At 37.7% G+C, this 16909-nt stretch overlaps 1 long non-coding RNA gene across 1 annotated transcript; it reads right to left on the reverse strand.

Annotated features, from left to right (window-relative positions):
- Positions 1-9672: 9672 nt before the first annotated feature.
- Positions 9673-16309, reverse strand: LOC125935024 (uncharacterized). Its single transcript, XR_007461603.1, has 5 exons — positions 16185-16309; positions 11928-11999; positions 11523-11589; positions 10279-10690; positions 9673-9797 (listed from the first exon to the last, which is right to left on the reverse strand). It is a non-coding gene; the product is annotated as an uncharacterized LOC125935024 (long non-coding RNA).
- Positions 16310-16909: the final 600 nt, after the last annotated feature.

Raw genomic sequence — 16909 nt, forward strand, 5'->3', positions numbered from 1 at the left:
CAGCTGAAGAAAGTTTATTTTTCTTTGTGAATCATTTTGTATCAGAGTGAGTCTAAAGTAGATAGACTTAATATTAGTCATTGCCTTTAAAATAAGTTGAGGTTTCCCTAATTTATGCATACAAGGGTAGGCATACATGCACAAATACAGATATTTTAATAAAAAATATTTTTAATTCCATGAGTTAATTCTGTTTGCTTTACTTTGTTTAGTAGAAAATAGAGGAATTAGGGAATTACTTAATTATGTTTTTAAAAAATTTGCTTTGGTCAGAAACATTTTAAAAATCGATAAAATGATTATAAATTCTGATTATAAATTGCATATGGGTGGCTCAGTTGGTTGAGCATATGACTCTTGATTTCTGCTCAGGTCATGATCCCAGGATCATGGGATGGGACCCCATGTCAGGCTTTACACTGTCCATGCTGAGCATGAAGCCTGCTTGGGATTCTCTCTCTCTCTCTCTCTCTCTCTCTCTCTCTCTCTCTGACTCTCTCTCTTTCTCCCCCTCTGCCTCTCTCCCCTGCTCTCTCTCTCTGCTCTCTCTCTCTCTGAAATTAAAATTAAAAAAAAAAAATCCTGATTATGAAAGTATGTTATTTGTTAAAAAAAAAAAAAAAAGGAAAATGGAGAAAGAGGAAAAAAATTTCACCCACAATCCATTTACAAAGAAAACAAAGGTAAATTTTTGAATATTTTCTATCAGTATTTTCCCATGCCTCCTCTCTCTCTCTTTCTCTCTCTCTCTCTGTCTCTCTCTTTCTCTCTGTATTTATAGACACACACACATACACACACATACAAACATTTCACCAATTATGACCATATAATGTCTTACTACTACTTTTTCATTTGACGTTATTGCCATTTTATGCCAGCATAGATTAAGGGCAATAATAAATATTGCTGAAATTCTGTGTAATGTTTAAACATGCATTCAGAAAGAAATTGGATTGTAAAAGGCACGTGAGCTGTGGGGAGTTCTTTTACTTCATATCTATATTTAACCTATAGTCATAATTTACCTGATCCTTTTCCTAGACAATTTTTAGATTAAATGATTTTTAGGCTCAGTGTTTTTAGTCAAAATTTTAATTTTAAAATGCATCAGTGAAGTTTAGCAAAAACTGAATTGGTCCTATGCCGTGCCTCTGATTCCTTACATTTTTTTCATAGTTCTTTTAGTAATTATCATAATATAGTATTTACTAAACATTGGCACTAAAATAGTAGTGTGTGGGATAAAACCAAAAATTATTTTAGTTTCCAAATCTCATCTGCCTATGAACATGAAAAGATTTCTATCACTCCTGGTGGAAATTATCTACTCTAATTTACTAGTCCTTTGAAATAATATATATGTATTTATATTTAGACTTCTCTGTCTTTGACCAATATGTGTTGTACTAATAAAAATAAACTCGGGGCGCCTGGGTGGCTTGGTCGGTTAAGCGTCCAACTTCGGCTCAGGTCATGATCTCACGGTCCATGAGTTCGAGCCCCGCGTCGGGCTCTGTGCTGACAGCTCAGAGCCTGGAGCCTGTTTCAGATTCTGTGTCTCCCTCTCTCTCTGCCCCTCCCCTGTTCATTCTCTGTCTCTCTCTGTCTCAAAAATAAATAAACGTTAAAAAAAACTAAAAAAAAATAAATAAACTCATTCATTTGTACATTATGCTGTTCTGAAGTGAGAGTGTGGCTGTAGTGACTTACTCGAACTGAAATACTCCCCACTATTGTTCCTGAAACTGACAGTAACTCTCTAACCAGGCTCTGCAGTGCTAAATATGCCAGATAACTTCATAGATTCTAAGTTAAACTTTTAAATTAACATATTCCTTTTTAGCAATGGCACCACATTGCGTAAGATAATCCTAGCCTCGTGGTTTTGAAGCCAAAAGCCTGAGTCCATTTCCTTATCAACAGAACTCAATATAATGAATGAAATGGGAAGAAGTGCCTTCATAAAAGCCTCTCTTTATTCCCCTCTGCCTTGGATGACTCATCCCATAAGCCAGAGTTTTTCTTTCCTGCTATGGCAGAAATCTTATGTTAGATTGGCCTTACAATTTATTTAACAGCTGCTAAGTGCCAATGGTACTGACAAGAAATAAAAATTAGGATTTGCTTTTGTTTGCAGGGTATCCTATCCAAATAGCTTTTCATTGGTAAAGTGAAGACCATGCTTGCTATATTTGGAGGGCTTATTAACTCACAAATAATTGGCTTTCACTTGGCAAATTTTCGCAAAACTATATAGAAACTAGCAAAGTAGATGATATTTAAGGCAAAGCAAACTACCTGGATTTTTGATGAAGCAATTACTGCTATTAAAATATATGCTTTTATTAGTTGTCAATTAAGGATGCCAGCAACTGAATAAATTATGAGTAAATTAATTAAATAAATCACTAAATAAATTATAATAAATAAACAAATAAAAAAGCAATTAAAATTCTTCAGGTGCAGGTAGCATCACCACCATTTAAAATGAACTTTTCTCCAAAGGATTTCATATAAATTATTTTGATAGATCTGAAATACACCAGGCAGACAAAATAAAATTGAATATGAATGTCTGATTTGAAGTTGCATGTGTTATGTGTACTTTTCCTCTTAACCTCTAAGGAGCTTAAAATATTGAGTTGTGTATAAAATAATGGACTTTTCATAGTTGTTTATGTCACCATCTCTTTTAGTAAGATAAAAACAGAGAGGGAGGCAAACCACAAGAGACTCTTAAAATACAGAGAGCGAACTGAGGCTTGATGGGGGTGGGGGTGAGGTGAGGAAAATGGGTGATGGGTATTAAGGAGGGCACTTGTTGAGATGAGCACTGGGTGTTATACGTAAGTGATGAATCACTGGAATCCACTGCTGAAGCCACGACTGCACTGTACATTAGCTAACTTGAGAAAATAAATAAATAAATAAATAAATAAATAAAATCAGGCTGAAAATCTTTAAAAATAAAATAAAAAAATATAAATGTGAGATTGATTAGATTCTAAATAAAACTAAATGAAATTGTGATACGAGTAGAAACTCATAAGCTTGTTACTTTATTAAAAGTGGAAATCACTGAGTAGCTGTATCTGTGGCTCTGATACGTGGAAGGCACCTCACTGCATTAACTACATCAATTCACTAAGATTTCTCTAAAATATGCACAACAGAACCAAACATTCTAACTGGTGATTTTAAATAAAAATTATGACTAAATAGAGTATGCTGAATCAAATCTAGAATTCAAACTCACAAAAAAGGGGCAAAAGTATCTTAAAGGACAAGCTATTTAGTAAATATTCGTAACAAGGATACCTTTCGATACTATATGTGTGCATTCCTATGAGCAAAAATAAATGAATAATTGTTTCTTAGGGAAAGAATATGTCTTGAAGTGGGCCATGCACATGAAGCCAAAACAAATACCATTTGCTAAAAGGAAGTGGGCTGTGTGTAACTGGGAATGATTATAATGCTGTAAAATAGATCATTGTTCATCGAGTAAGACATGAATGATTTCAAATGGTTGAGAATATTATTTACTTGACCTGGATACAGAGCTCAAGTTAAAGGTTATATACTCACTGATTTTTTAATACTAAGGACTTGCTATGGTGTTAATGCTTTCTGTGGTGCCCTTTACAGAGTTAGTGCTGCATAAAGTCTTTCTAAGTAGTTCATGCAATGAATACCTTTTGGGGACGCACTGAAAAGTACTAGGAAATAGTTTAATTCCTTCACATATCAAAGAGAACTTATTGGAACTTCAGTTCTGCCTTCACTTAACCGTCTGTCATTGGCCGACTTATTCAACATTAATGAGCACCATTATTTCTAAAATGGAATTAATGGTACCTACTTCGTAAGAATATTGTTAAGATTAAATGAGGACACATATATGAAAACATAAAATAATATTTCAGAGTAATGTGACTCAAGGAAAAGTGCGTGAGTCTTATAATTAGATACACCTAATTTTACAATCAGCTGGTAAGAAATTGGGTTATTATTGGTTCCAACATTTTACTTACAATGTGACATCTTTATACATCATGTCTTTTGCCATGTAGCTTGGCAATGTTCCCTGCTATGGCTGGAATAAATTTCCTTGCATGTTGGTGTTGGGCTTGGCCATAGGAATTTGCTTTGACCAATGGAGTGTTAGTGGAAGTGTCAAGGCTGTGAGAGGCAACGTGTGTTCTCTCTCTTGTGCTTTCCTCTTTGCACGAGGAGGATATGCTCAGGTTAGTCTGCCATTTCTTTTTTTTTTTAACGTTTTTTATTTATTTTTGAGACAGAGAGAGACAGAGCATGAACAGGGGAGGGGCAGAGGGAGAGGGAGACACAGAATCAGAAGCAAGTTCCAGGCTCTGAGCCATCAGCCCAGAGCCCGACGCGGGGCTCGAACTCACGGACTGCGAGATCGTGACCTGGCTGAAGTCGGATGCTTAACCGACTGAGCCACCCAGGCGCCCCTACTCTGTCATTTCAACAAGATTGAGGAGGCATGTAGAGTGAACTGCAAGTTGGAGCCATAACTTTTCTTTAGACCAGTAAGTGATGAATGAATGCTAGTTATTGTTGGACGTTGAGAACTTGAGTTGTTTGTTATCCTGCACCACATTAGCAGTTGACTGAATTGAATATGGCCCTATTCAATTACTTGGAGTGCAGAATTTGTTTCTTTCCAAAGCTGTTCAGATAGTTTTACATTTGTTCTCTTCACATGTCAGTAGTGGCTATAATCCTCTACATTTATGTAAATCTGTGGACTTAGGAAGCAAAATGTCTCTCAACATTAGGCTAGGTACCTAAGCATAACTGTTTTGATGTATGTTTCCCATATAGCTTGGTATATTTCACTATATTTATTTATAAGTATGGAATGCAAATTGACTGATTTTATACATAGTTCATTTCTGTGATAGTACTTATGAAATTACCTATGCCAGATATAATTGTGCTCTGAAGTCAAACCTGCTGACATAAGGAAAGAAAAGACTCAAATATTCTGGGCACTCCGAGTCCTCTGGGTCTCTCTTTATTGGTAGACATTCAGTGTATTGGTTTGGTCATGTTGTTGAAATATGGGGATGGGGATGATAGGGTGGGCTCTTACATGCCTACCCCTAAGTTGACAATGTCACCTTTCTGTAAATTAAAGGGCTGAAATAAGCTACAGTAAAAAAAGACCCCAAAATAGAAGGTGTAAGAATATAGATGCTTATTTCTCTTGTGTAGTGGTTTTGAAGCGAGTGGTCTAGAATAACTCTAATCTTTGTGGTCACTGCTGTAGTCAAGTGCTTTCTGAGACATACTCTGCCCTCACCATCACTATTGAGAAGTTAGTCACTTGGCCATATCTAACTGCAAAGGGGCTGGGACAGGTCGTCTCCAGCTAGGAAGCTAAGTTCTCAGTTTCAACTCTATTACTGTGAAATTCTGCAACACCTACAATGTATTGGAAGAAAAAGGATCTATTTAGATCCTTCCCCACCTAAATAGAATCCCCTTTCACTCTTGGGCCATTGCTACTTCTTTATTATTTCTAAAGTTTGGGGATCATATGTACAGAGCTCCTACTTCAGTTCTCTGCTTTCTGGCCAAGTGACTTTGAACAAATTACTCTGTAGTCTCAGCTGCCTTATCTTTAAAATGAGCATTAAATACTCATAATACAATAAAATATTTGTAGAAGCACTTAGAACAGTGGCTGATGTCCTATTGTAGCTGTAGTCATTGTATAAGCTTCATTGTAATGGCAGGGGACACTCACTGATTGGTAGGTACTACTAATGCTGTTGTTGGAGTCAACCTGACATCGAAATTCCCACATGAATGAGATTCTAAGAAGGGCTCTCACTTTATTGTTACCCCCCCCCCAACACACACCGGTTGCTCCTCAAACCATTCTCCAGCACTCTGGGTACATTTGGTGTGTGATACCTAGGATTTGGGCAGGATGAGCCTTTCTGGACCTTCACCTGTCCTAGGAGCCTGATTTCTGCAGTTTTGCTCCTTCCTGCTCTTCAACAGCTCCGGCCCAGAGTTCAGTGCAAGCCATATAATTCTCTGCAGGTGTCACTTGAGCCTGCTTATGACAGAGAGGATAGATCTCTTCTTGCAGAGTCCCAACAGCTTGACTTGGCAGCCCCTGACAACCCCCTAGGGGTCTGTGCTCAGATACATTGCCAAGAGGGCCTACCCAGGCAACTTTACAATGGGCCTGGGCAGGGCCTCACAAACCCAATTTGGCTCCAAATGGGCTCCTTTCTTGCTATTCTCTAATGAGGTGGGGTGGATTTCATCTCAGTTGCTTAGGGAACTGGCACCCTCAGAGAAGGGGAGCCCAACTGAAAAGTTTCCTAGCCCGTATGATTTCGCAATTTCTGGTGGGTAGAAATTATCTTGTGCTTTTGCTCCCCAAGTTTAGTAAGCATATTACCACTACTTTTATCCAACACACTCACTAGAGCCACACTATCCAATATACCAGCCGCTAGCCACATGTGCTACTGGGCTCTTCAAATGTAACTAGTCTTACCTGAGATGTGTTGAAATTTTAAATACGCACTGAGTTTCAAAGACTTACATAATATGACTTTTTAAAAACATATTATTAAATGGTATTTTATATAGATTATGTTGGAAAGGTATTTTAGAAATATTGAAATAAATAAAATATATTGTTAAAGCTAATTTCATTTGTTTTTCATTTTTGCTTTTAAAAAAATATAGCTACTAGGCAACTTAACATATGTGGCTCATATTTATTTCCATTGGACAGAACTGAAATAGGCACTATGGACCCAAGCCATGTAGAGATATAAATTTTAATTCTGTTTATTTCCCAGTAAAGTTGAAGACAGTTCCAAATAGGCAGGCGTTTTTATCAGAGCAAGCACATAGTAGAAATGTAATTTTCCAATGCAAGATAAATTGTGTAAAGACTCTTGACTACCTCTAGGCTGATCCTAGGAGCTTTATTCTTGTTGATCAAAATCATAAAGAAGAAATATTTATGGTCAACATTACCTGGCACTGTGTAAATTGTAGTTGAATTCTGTAGATTTCAAAGGACATCCATAAGAATGATTCAAACAAGAAATGATTTGGGTGACTCAGTAAACCTTAGTTTGCAAATTAGAAATGATGAGATAGACAATTTCAATATTAACTGTCAGAACATGCATTTTTAAAATACTCTTGTCATATACTTTCATGTTTAATCAGAAGTAAAGTTAGTAGTGACAATATCTAAGTAAGCCTTAGGAGGATTCTAATTAGCTGAGGATATTCCTTTCTAGTTACTCTCTCTTTGTATTCTGATTGACAAAATAATTTCATTGTCATATTAGAGGTAGGGAGACTTACATGTGTAGGAACCTGGTTCTGAACTGAATTCTATTAGGTATAGGGAGGTATATATGATCAGGCTAATAGCTCTTAAAGGTTGAACAGCAACAGTATCATTCTGTCAACTTTTAGAAACTTGATTTTTTATTTTTATGTCTATGTACATCAGGATACAATCAGAAAAGCAGAACCACTAGGAACTAGATTCACTCATTCATTCATTCATTCATTCATTCATGTATTTATATTAAGGGCTTTGTTATGGGGGTTTGACAGTGGAAGCTGATTAGCAGGCATTATGAGGCCATTGTCCTTGTGTCTGATGCTAAAGATTGAAGTTTACATGAATAAGGGAAGATGGCATGAAGTGGAGGAGAACAGAAACAAGCGGGAACCCCTAAGCATCAGTTTTTATTGCCTTTTACTTTGATGGCAAAGGTTTCTGGCAGAAGCCAGGCCCTTCATCACGGAGCCACAAAAACACACACATGCACATGCACAGCATGTGAAAAAGTTGGAAAAGCAAAAGGAGAATTCAGTAGAAGGTGGAGCTGTTGTAGACCCTGCCCCTGACTCACACCAACGAGGTGAACCAGAGAATAAATGACAATTTGTATGACCTACAACCAGTGGCTGCTGCTTTATTTCCAGCTCCAAATCAGAGTCTCTGTGGGTTATCATCCATGGAAAGATACATAGAAGGGAAGTCTGGGAATTGTAGTTCAACCTAGCTAAGTGGAAGCAATACAAAACCACTACTGTGTCTGTCTATGTGTGTCTTTTAAAAATGCTTTTCAGGGGCACCTGAGTGGCTCAGTCGGTTAGGCGTCAGACTTCGGCTCAGGTCATGATTTCATGGTTTGTGACTTCGAGCCCTGCGCTGGGCTCTGGGCTGACAGCTCAGAGCCTGGAGCCCGCTTAAGATTCTGTGTCTCTCTTTGTCTGCCCCTCTGCTGCTTGCATTCTGTCTCTTGCATTGTCTCAAAAATAAATAAATACTAAAAAATATTTTTTTAAATGCTTTTCAATCTGTCCTCCATGCATCAGCATTATCAGGTATATACAAGAGCTTTTCTTTGTCTTTCTCTCTTCCTTGTGTACATGTTTTGGACATGTTTACATTGTCTTCTTGGTATATCTCTTTGTTTCTGTTTCTTTTGGCCCATTTTTTTTTTTCTTGTTCTCTGACTTTTCTTTCCTGCATCTTGGCCTCTTGGCCTCTTGCCTGTTTGTCTCACTCTGTTCTCTTATGATCAAAAGACTAAATTGCTTTTCCAATTTTTTTAGTCCAATTAGTGAATATAGTTTTAGGATCTCTGTTCTTAACATTCACAGGACAGCTTAGATTTATTTCTAGAAAAAAAATGACAAAAAAGTTGAATGTCATTAGATTAATGGGTTTTTTTTGTGAGTAAATAGCCCTGGCAGAAATAGTCTGATCAATATTAAAAGTAATTGATCTCAAACTTTAATGGATGTTTCAGAGCAGCTCTCACAGCTGCCAGGCATCACCTCTTGCCACTGTAGCATTTGACAAATACTCTGGTTTTTAAAGGGTACTCACTACCTCATTTCACTGTTTCGCATTTTTTATGTTAGAGAATGCCTCAGGCAGTCAGAAGAGATAGCCACCTCTAAAATTAAGGAATCTCTAGAAAGTGTTATTTTCCAATTTTTTTTCTAGAGATGTTTTGAAACTGTCATCTATTTGGAACAATTACCAAATTTTTAAGCATACATCTGCCCAAGTGGAATGTTGTTATTATTTTGTCACATTCCCATGTGGACCAGAGGAATGGGATATTTTTCTTCTGTTTCCTAAATGTGTGGGAGTTTGATTTTGAGAGAAGGGTCATTTGAAAGCACCAAATGTTGCTTAATGTGGTGCTGGGGGCATTGGCCAAGAGGGAAGATTTGGACTTGCTGGAGAACAGCAGAGAGCAGTAGGGTGCTTGGGTGGAGAAAAATACATGTCAGGGGACTGGCAAGATGGGAGAGTGCAAACGAATTTTCTATGCATCTTAGCTTAGCTAGGATGGGCCCTCTACTGCCGTGTCTTCAAAAACTCACATCTGAAACCTGTCATGAGTTAGATGTATCTGGGTCTTGCCTGTGTGGGTTCAGGCCCTCTCTGGGCAGGTAGTGTAGACCTCAGTTCAGGATGGAGGATTGTTCACGACAGCTGGGCTTCTCTCTTATGTACACGTAAACGGCACACACGTACCCACCCACAAAATCGTACTGGGAAAGGGTGAATTATAATTATCATACTGATAATTGCTACAGAATTGCAGAATTTATAGTGTTTTCTCATACATTATTTCAGAATGAAGAGAATAAGGAGTCAGTGACCACAATTGACAGGAAGTGTGGAGAGAGTAGATAGGAAAGAGTAAGGAGATAAATGGGGAAGAAATATCCACGTATGGGGGTACCTAAAAAGTAAGAAACAGAGAATGCAGTTAACTGAGGGAACTTGTTACCTTATCACAAATCTAATCAACTGATGACTGATGTTTCCTGTAAATGCCTCTAGGCATCTTGAAAAGAGATGCAGCAGATTGGAGAGTATTGAGATTTCACAGTCTAGACTCCAAAATTAATTAAGAACATTTGGGGAAAAAAATAGTTCAAAGATTTCAGAAAAGGACAACTATGCAGGCTGCTTTTACTGAGCCCATGTGAATTGTGGTCTAAAAACAAACTTCAAGCTTTGCAGGGCTTGAAATACTGATGAAGGCCCAGATGTGTTCCAAATAGCTCTTTGGCCATGGAGAAGGAGAGCTGGACAATCAGTGGACTGTCACTTCATTCAGCATTCGAGGCCTTGGTGGGGGCAGGGGTTCATGAATTTAAGCAACCCAAGGGACCGGATGCCTGGTTATGCATGCAAAAAACAATAATAGTCCAACTGACCTCACTGACACAGCAGTCATATGACTCAGGTTGGACTGCCCTGTGAAGTAAGAGTAAATAGCACTGTGGGTCCCCACCATGGTGCCCAGGCAAGCTGACATCAAAGGGAAGAAAAATAACCACCACCGGTCCTCTCAAAGGATTGACATCATCTAGTTCCTTCAGAGGAGTTCTTGTGTAGATTAATTGCCTTTCCCCCCTCTAGGTTGTGGTAGTTAGATCAAAATTAGAATAATGTAGATCTTAGCAATGAAGTTGTTCTCTCTTCTGTAGGGTTTTCATATTTATTGCTATTCTCTTCAGTGTCTCTTTCCAGGCACCCTTGACAGGTAGAATTGGGGCATTCAGGACAATGGGCTTCATGAGACTCTTCTCAGATTTGCTCTGACCTTCTCAGTGTCTCTGGATCTCCCTGATGCAAGAGAGAGAGAAATAAATAAAATACATGTTTTCAGTTCTTACTGAGCCCTTTAATGTAGAGGTCATAAATGGGCTGTGCTTACTCATCTTCCTCATGAGGTGATTAAGCTGCGTTGTGTCTAAATCTACTTGAGTTTTGATAGCATGTGACAGAAACAATTTTAAAGCCTTCTGTAAGAACTCACAGAATTTCTTCTTGTAATCAGCACATGCTTCTTTAAAATTACTAGCAGATTCGTTCAACATTATGGAGACCTCCAAAACATGAAGATAAAGCTTTATTCAAATAGGAAGAACTTTGAAGAGCTTTTGATGTGTCTTTTACAAGTCAATACTTTCATTAGAGAAAAAGGAGCCAGTGCACAGCTTATCAATAAGAGTAGGTGGATGGATGTTGGGAGGGCATGGGAAAGGTGGGGGTGTACAGAAGCTGTGACACATAGAATAGCTAGCAAAATGGCTTCTCTGTCATGGCTAGGAAGTGTCTGGGTCCAGGGGGTATGGTAGAGACACAGATGCTGCCTGTTGATTGTCTCTGCAGGAATGCATAAAAGTCAGGTCATGTGAAGCCTGGGGATCAGAAGACCCAGTTCAGGAGACAAACTGCCTTTTATGCTGGTGAGCTAGGGCCAGAAGGTTGGTGGGGCCAACAGGGTGGAGATGGTAATCATATCTTCTTCAATCATATCTTCTTCAGTTAAAGTCTCAGAAAGGAGCTCTTAGTGGAATTCAATCTTATACTAAATTGCTTAGGACAGACACCTAGGAGGTTTAAAATGAGTTTCACATATAGTAAGAGGACAAGAGTTCCTTTGGTATCATACATTACGTTGTGTCTTCATAAATGCTTAATTGGGTCAGATCTACAGGCAAAATTCTCTCCATTGAAATCTACAAGTGAGGGTAAAAAAAAAGATAGCAATATTATTTTTCCTTCATCTCTTTATATTCATGATACTAAGGAACAATATATAATTGACTTTAATCTGGTATGACTGTTTGGGGACTAATCATTATTTCAAGGATAGATCTTATTTGGATTTGGTTTATGTGTTCAATCTTGTACTGTTTCATTTAGGGAGGAGATACAGAAGTAAACTGAGTAGGCATATTCTTAACTTATTTTGCCATGTTATCCATGATCATATTTCTGTTGTTTTTTTTCTTTATAATTATGCTCATTATAGAGATTCTGAAAATTACAGAATATAATTTAAAAATCATAATACCAATAGTTTCACCACAAGAGGCCATTGCTATTAATATCCGGAGACATTGTTTTGTAGTTGTTTTCCTTGGTTCTGCAAATCATAGAATGTATTATTAACAAATTTTTTTAATTTTAAAATGGGCATAATCCTTATTTCCCCTTATTAAAGAGGACTGCAGTAAGCCAGTATTGATTCTTAGTGATTTTTTAAGTAGACCAAACTTGTCTCTGATGTCTCTAATTCTTTTCAGCTTTACCTTCCTGACTCCCTACTCTAAGTGCCTTATATGGTGGTGCTTTTGTCCACCCTTCCCATTATATCATATAAACTACTGTGCCTCTATTTGGTCTCTTGTTCCTTTGTAAATAAGCTCCCCCCACCAAATCCCATAGTCCAGCCCCAACCTTCAGAAACATATATTCACATAGGGGTTTTTTTTAAATACCCAGAACCTCTTGACATCAAAACTTAAACATATGATTCACTGATGATTGAGATGGATTAAGAGGTCCCCAAATCCCACTATGTTGTATTTAAAGTCCTTAGCTCGGGGCGCCTGGGTGGCTCAGTTGGTTAAGCATCCTACTCTTGGTTTTAGCTCACGTCATGATCGCACGGTTCTTGAGATCAATCCCCACATTAGGCTCTACACTGACAGTGCAGAGGTTGCTTGAGATTCTCTCTCTCTCTGCCCCTCCCCTGCTCATGCTCACTCTCTCTCTGTGTCTCAAAATAAATAAATAAACATTAAAAAAAAAATGTAAAGTCCTTAGCTGAAACTTCATATGGGATGATTAGAAAGTGTTCACAACATTGGTGCTTCAGAGAGCCCCCGCCCCTTTCCCTTTTAGAGTTAACTAAGCCTTTAATTTAGAACTTACTTATGAAGATATTGTATTGCTATCTGGTATTGTGTATATTTTCTCTTGTTTTTCTTCTATAAACAACATCTTATCATCTATCTGGCTCTCTATGTCCCAGTCTAGTGAAGGAGTTCAGCTGCTATCAGTTCAGCTAGTAAGACTGTTCTACAGGAACAAGGTTTAACCAACAAATAGGAGTCAACCTTGATTCCTCTCTCTCTCTTGCCTGCCCTCCTCACATGCTTGTACACACATGCCCTTCTTTTTTTTTAATTTAATTTAATTTTTATTTTTTTTATTTTTAATTTTTTTTAAATTTATAGACAAATTAGTTAGCATATAGTGCAACAATGATTTCAGGAGTAGATTCCTTAGTGCCCCTTACCCATTTAGCCCATCTCCCCTCCCACACTCCCTCCAGTAACCCTCTGTTTATTCTCCATATTTATGAGTCTCTTATGTTTTGCCCCCCTCCTTGTTTTTATATTCTTTTTGTTTCCCTTCCCTTATGTTCATATGTTTTGTCTCTTAAAGTCCTCATTTGAGTGAAGTCATATGATATTTGTCTTTCTCTGACTGACTAATTTCACTTAGCATAATACCCTTCAGTTCCATCCACGTAGTTGCAAATGGCAAGATTTCATTCTTTTTGATTGCTGAGTAATTCTCCATTGTATATATATACCACATCTTCTTTATCCATTCATCCATCGATGGACATTTGGGCTCTTTTCATACTTTGGCTATGTTGATAGTGCTTCTATAAACATTGGGGTGCATGTGCCCCTTTGAAACAGCATACCTGTATCCCTTTGGATAAATGCTTATTAGTGAAATTGCTGGGACATAGGGTAATTCTATTTTTAGTTTTTTGAGGAACCTCCATGCTGTTTTCCAGAGTGGCTGCTCCAGCTTGCATTCCCATACACACATGCCCTTCTAATCCATCAGCAAGTTCAGTCAGTTAAGACTTCAAAACACATCTATAATTCAGTACAGGTTTCTCTATTCACTAGCACTGTTCTTGTCCAAACTCCTGTCAGGAGCAATTGGGAAACGCTTTGAAATGAGTAAAGAAAGATTACCAGATGTTTTGTTTAGCACATTTTTTCCTGGTTATCTGTGCCTTTTATATATAAGTTTTTGAGCTATTTTACAACTGTTTGAAATTGTAGAAAACTGATAGTAATACATATGATTCTTATTAATACAAATGCAACTGGTTGTTGTCCTGTGGGTATTGGCCAGTTTTACATCTATCATATTTGAAATTCAAGTCTGCATTGCAGATTGCTAATACATGTGTGTTCTTTGACTTCTCTTTTGAATTAGTTGTAACATTTTACTACTTTCTTCATTAATTAGTGAATTTAAAAATACCATCTGTGACACATGTTTATTTTATGTTTGTTTGTATGAGAGTCATGGTTTTATCTTAAACATTATTCTTGAACACCATTTTCAGTTCTTTCCTAGATTATATTAGCCTTCTAACTGGTTTGTTTTCTCTCTGTTATTGTTCAAACATTTCTCCATAGAGCAACTTGAGTGATCTTTTCAAAAATTAAAATCAGGCCATCTTGCTTTTCAGCTGAAAAATTTCCAGAGGCGTCTTATTGTTCTTATAATAAAATCTGAACTTCATAACATGGTTTACAAAACTCTAAAGGATGTGGTACTTATAATTTCTCCAACCTAATCTTACATCCTTCTCCTTATTTTTCACCATACTTCATCTATATTGGCTCCATTTCTGTCCCTGAAATTATCAAACCTTTTCCCACCTCAGGACCTTTGCACTTGCTTATCTCTGCCATATTTTATCTTAGACATTTTCCTGGTTGACTCCGTGTCATTTTTTTAAGTTTATTTATTTATTTTGAGAGAGAGTGAGCATGAGTGGAGAAGGGGCAGAGAGAGAGAGAGAAAGAGAATCCCAAGCAGGCTCTGTGCTGTCAGCATGGAGCCCGACGCGAGGCTCGATTCCACGACTGTGAGATAATGACCTGAGCTGAAATTATGAGTCGGACACTTGAGTCATTTGGAAAGCCCCCGGGTAGAAGGGAAGTGATGTGTTGTGCGTGACCTGAGGTGAGACGCCATCAGGTTGTACTGGTGTGAAGGTCCGGGCGGCCACAATAAGAGATAGATGAGGTCAAGAGAACTTGAAGGGATGTAAATAAATGTTTAAAATACAGGGGAGCAGCAACATTAAAAAAGGGGAGGGGAGAGGCAGAAGACAGGGAACAAGACAGAGAACAATTAACCCGCTGAGTGAACTTTATAGAATGCAATCCACCTCTTACAACCTCAGACCTTTCAACTGTGAAAGGATGGAACTAATGACTGAACAGTGGAATGATGCAGAGGTCTTTAAAAACATTAACGCTTAGGTCTTGCGTGCAGATATTCTGATTTAGTTTGTCTCTAGTGCAACCCAAGCATTGGGATTAAACTCCCCCCGCACCCCAAACACACACACAAAACAAAACAAAACAAAACAAAAAAACCAAACAGCCTATGGGTGATTCTAATATGTAGGCAAGACTGAAAATCTTCATTTAGAGCCTCTAAGGGCTCCTTCCGTTCCAACATGTTATTATTCCATCTGCTATTTTTAAAACTTCTAAGGAAAAATATTCTCCAATCATCTTTAGCCAGATGTGTTTTATAAGAACTTTCAAATTCAGTGAACTTCTACTTCCATTCCTCCTTTAACAGCCTTATCTCAGTTAAGTAGATGATTGTGGATGCCTCAGTTTAGGCAAAGTATAAGTTAAATGAATGGTTTCAACTGGCCTTTGGTTAATATATATATATATATTTTTTTTTTTTCTCCAGAATAACTCTGTTGCAATTTCTATTGGCTGCATAGTATAGTTCTGCAGAAAGCCTGCCTGGTGATCTTCCTCTTGCCAAGTTATTTTGGAGAAATTGCTAACTGGAAACTCTTTTTTCCAATTTTGCAATAATTGGACTGATTCTCAGTTACTTGTCTCTAAAAATATGAAATACCAAATAGATATAAAAGATTTAAAAATATAAAATATATGTGATGTATAAAGAAGGAAGATATAAAAAAATGTCCATGCGTCCACTACCCATTTTAGAAACAAAAAATTAAGACAAAATCCCCTGTGGATATGCCCTTGTATCGTAATTTATTGTATTACTATGACTCAAAGGTAGCTTCCAGTGTGAATGCTGCGTATGCATGTGATGGAGAGAGAGAGAGAGAGAGAGAGAAAGAGAGAGAGAGAGAGAGACAGAGAGAGAAACGGAGACTGTGATGGAAAAGTAGGGGGGGGGTGGGGTGGAGAAGATCACTACACGAGGCATTTATGACCACTACTAAAGTAGGTGTACAAAAACTTTCCCACACTTTAGACAGAACTCAATTACATAGTCTCACCTGTATGGTCGTATGCCCAGTATGAAAATAAAGTGGTTTTCAAAACACATGATATATTCTCTGCTATACCATAATACTTCGATGAACATTCGAATTGTTCTTTATTACGATTGAGCTGCTATAGACATTCTTTTATAAGTCTCTCAGTGTCCATATGCAAGAATGTCTCCCAGACAGTAGCTTTTGAACATTTTTGTTTTACCAGAACTCAGTGTAAGAAGTGTATTTTACGCCATTTCCCAGTATAAACATATACCCACATAAACACTTAAAACTGGAGGGAATTTTCACCAAGAAATAGTTATCCATTATTCTTTAAATAAGTTCACCAACTTAGAGTTGTCAATTTTTGTTGTCTTTAACCTGTCTAAACTTTTTTTTAATGTGTATTTTTGAGAGACAGAGGGAGATAGAAAGCCTGCGTGAGCACAGTGGGGGAGGGGCAGAGAGAGAGAGGAACAGAAAATTTGAAGCAGACTCTGCAGGGAACAGCAGAGAGCCCTATGCGGGGCTCAGACTCACAAACCACGAGATTGTGACTTGAGCTGAAGTCAGACGCCTAACGGACTGAGCCACTCAGGCACCCTGTCCTGTCTAAACTTTAATACTAATTCTCCTTGAGCAGAAAGAGCTGAAGGCTAATCCTGAGATGTTTTTTCTTTTAGATTCATCAGACTTTTCATTTATAGCTTTCCCATGAAAAACTCACTTAAATCAGAAAATTG

The sequence above is a fragment of the Panthera uncia genome, assembly GCF_023721935.1.
Source record: "Panthera uncia isolate 11264 chromosome A1 unlocalized genomic scaffold, Puncia_PCG_1.0 HiC_scaffold_17, whole genome shotgun sequence".
Lineage (NCBI taxonomy): Eukaryota > Metazoa > Chordata > Mammalia > Carnivora > Felidae > Panthera > Panthera uncia.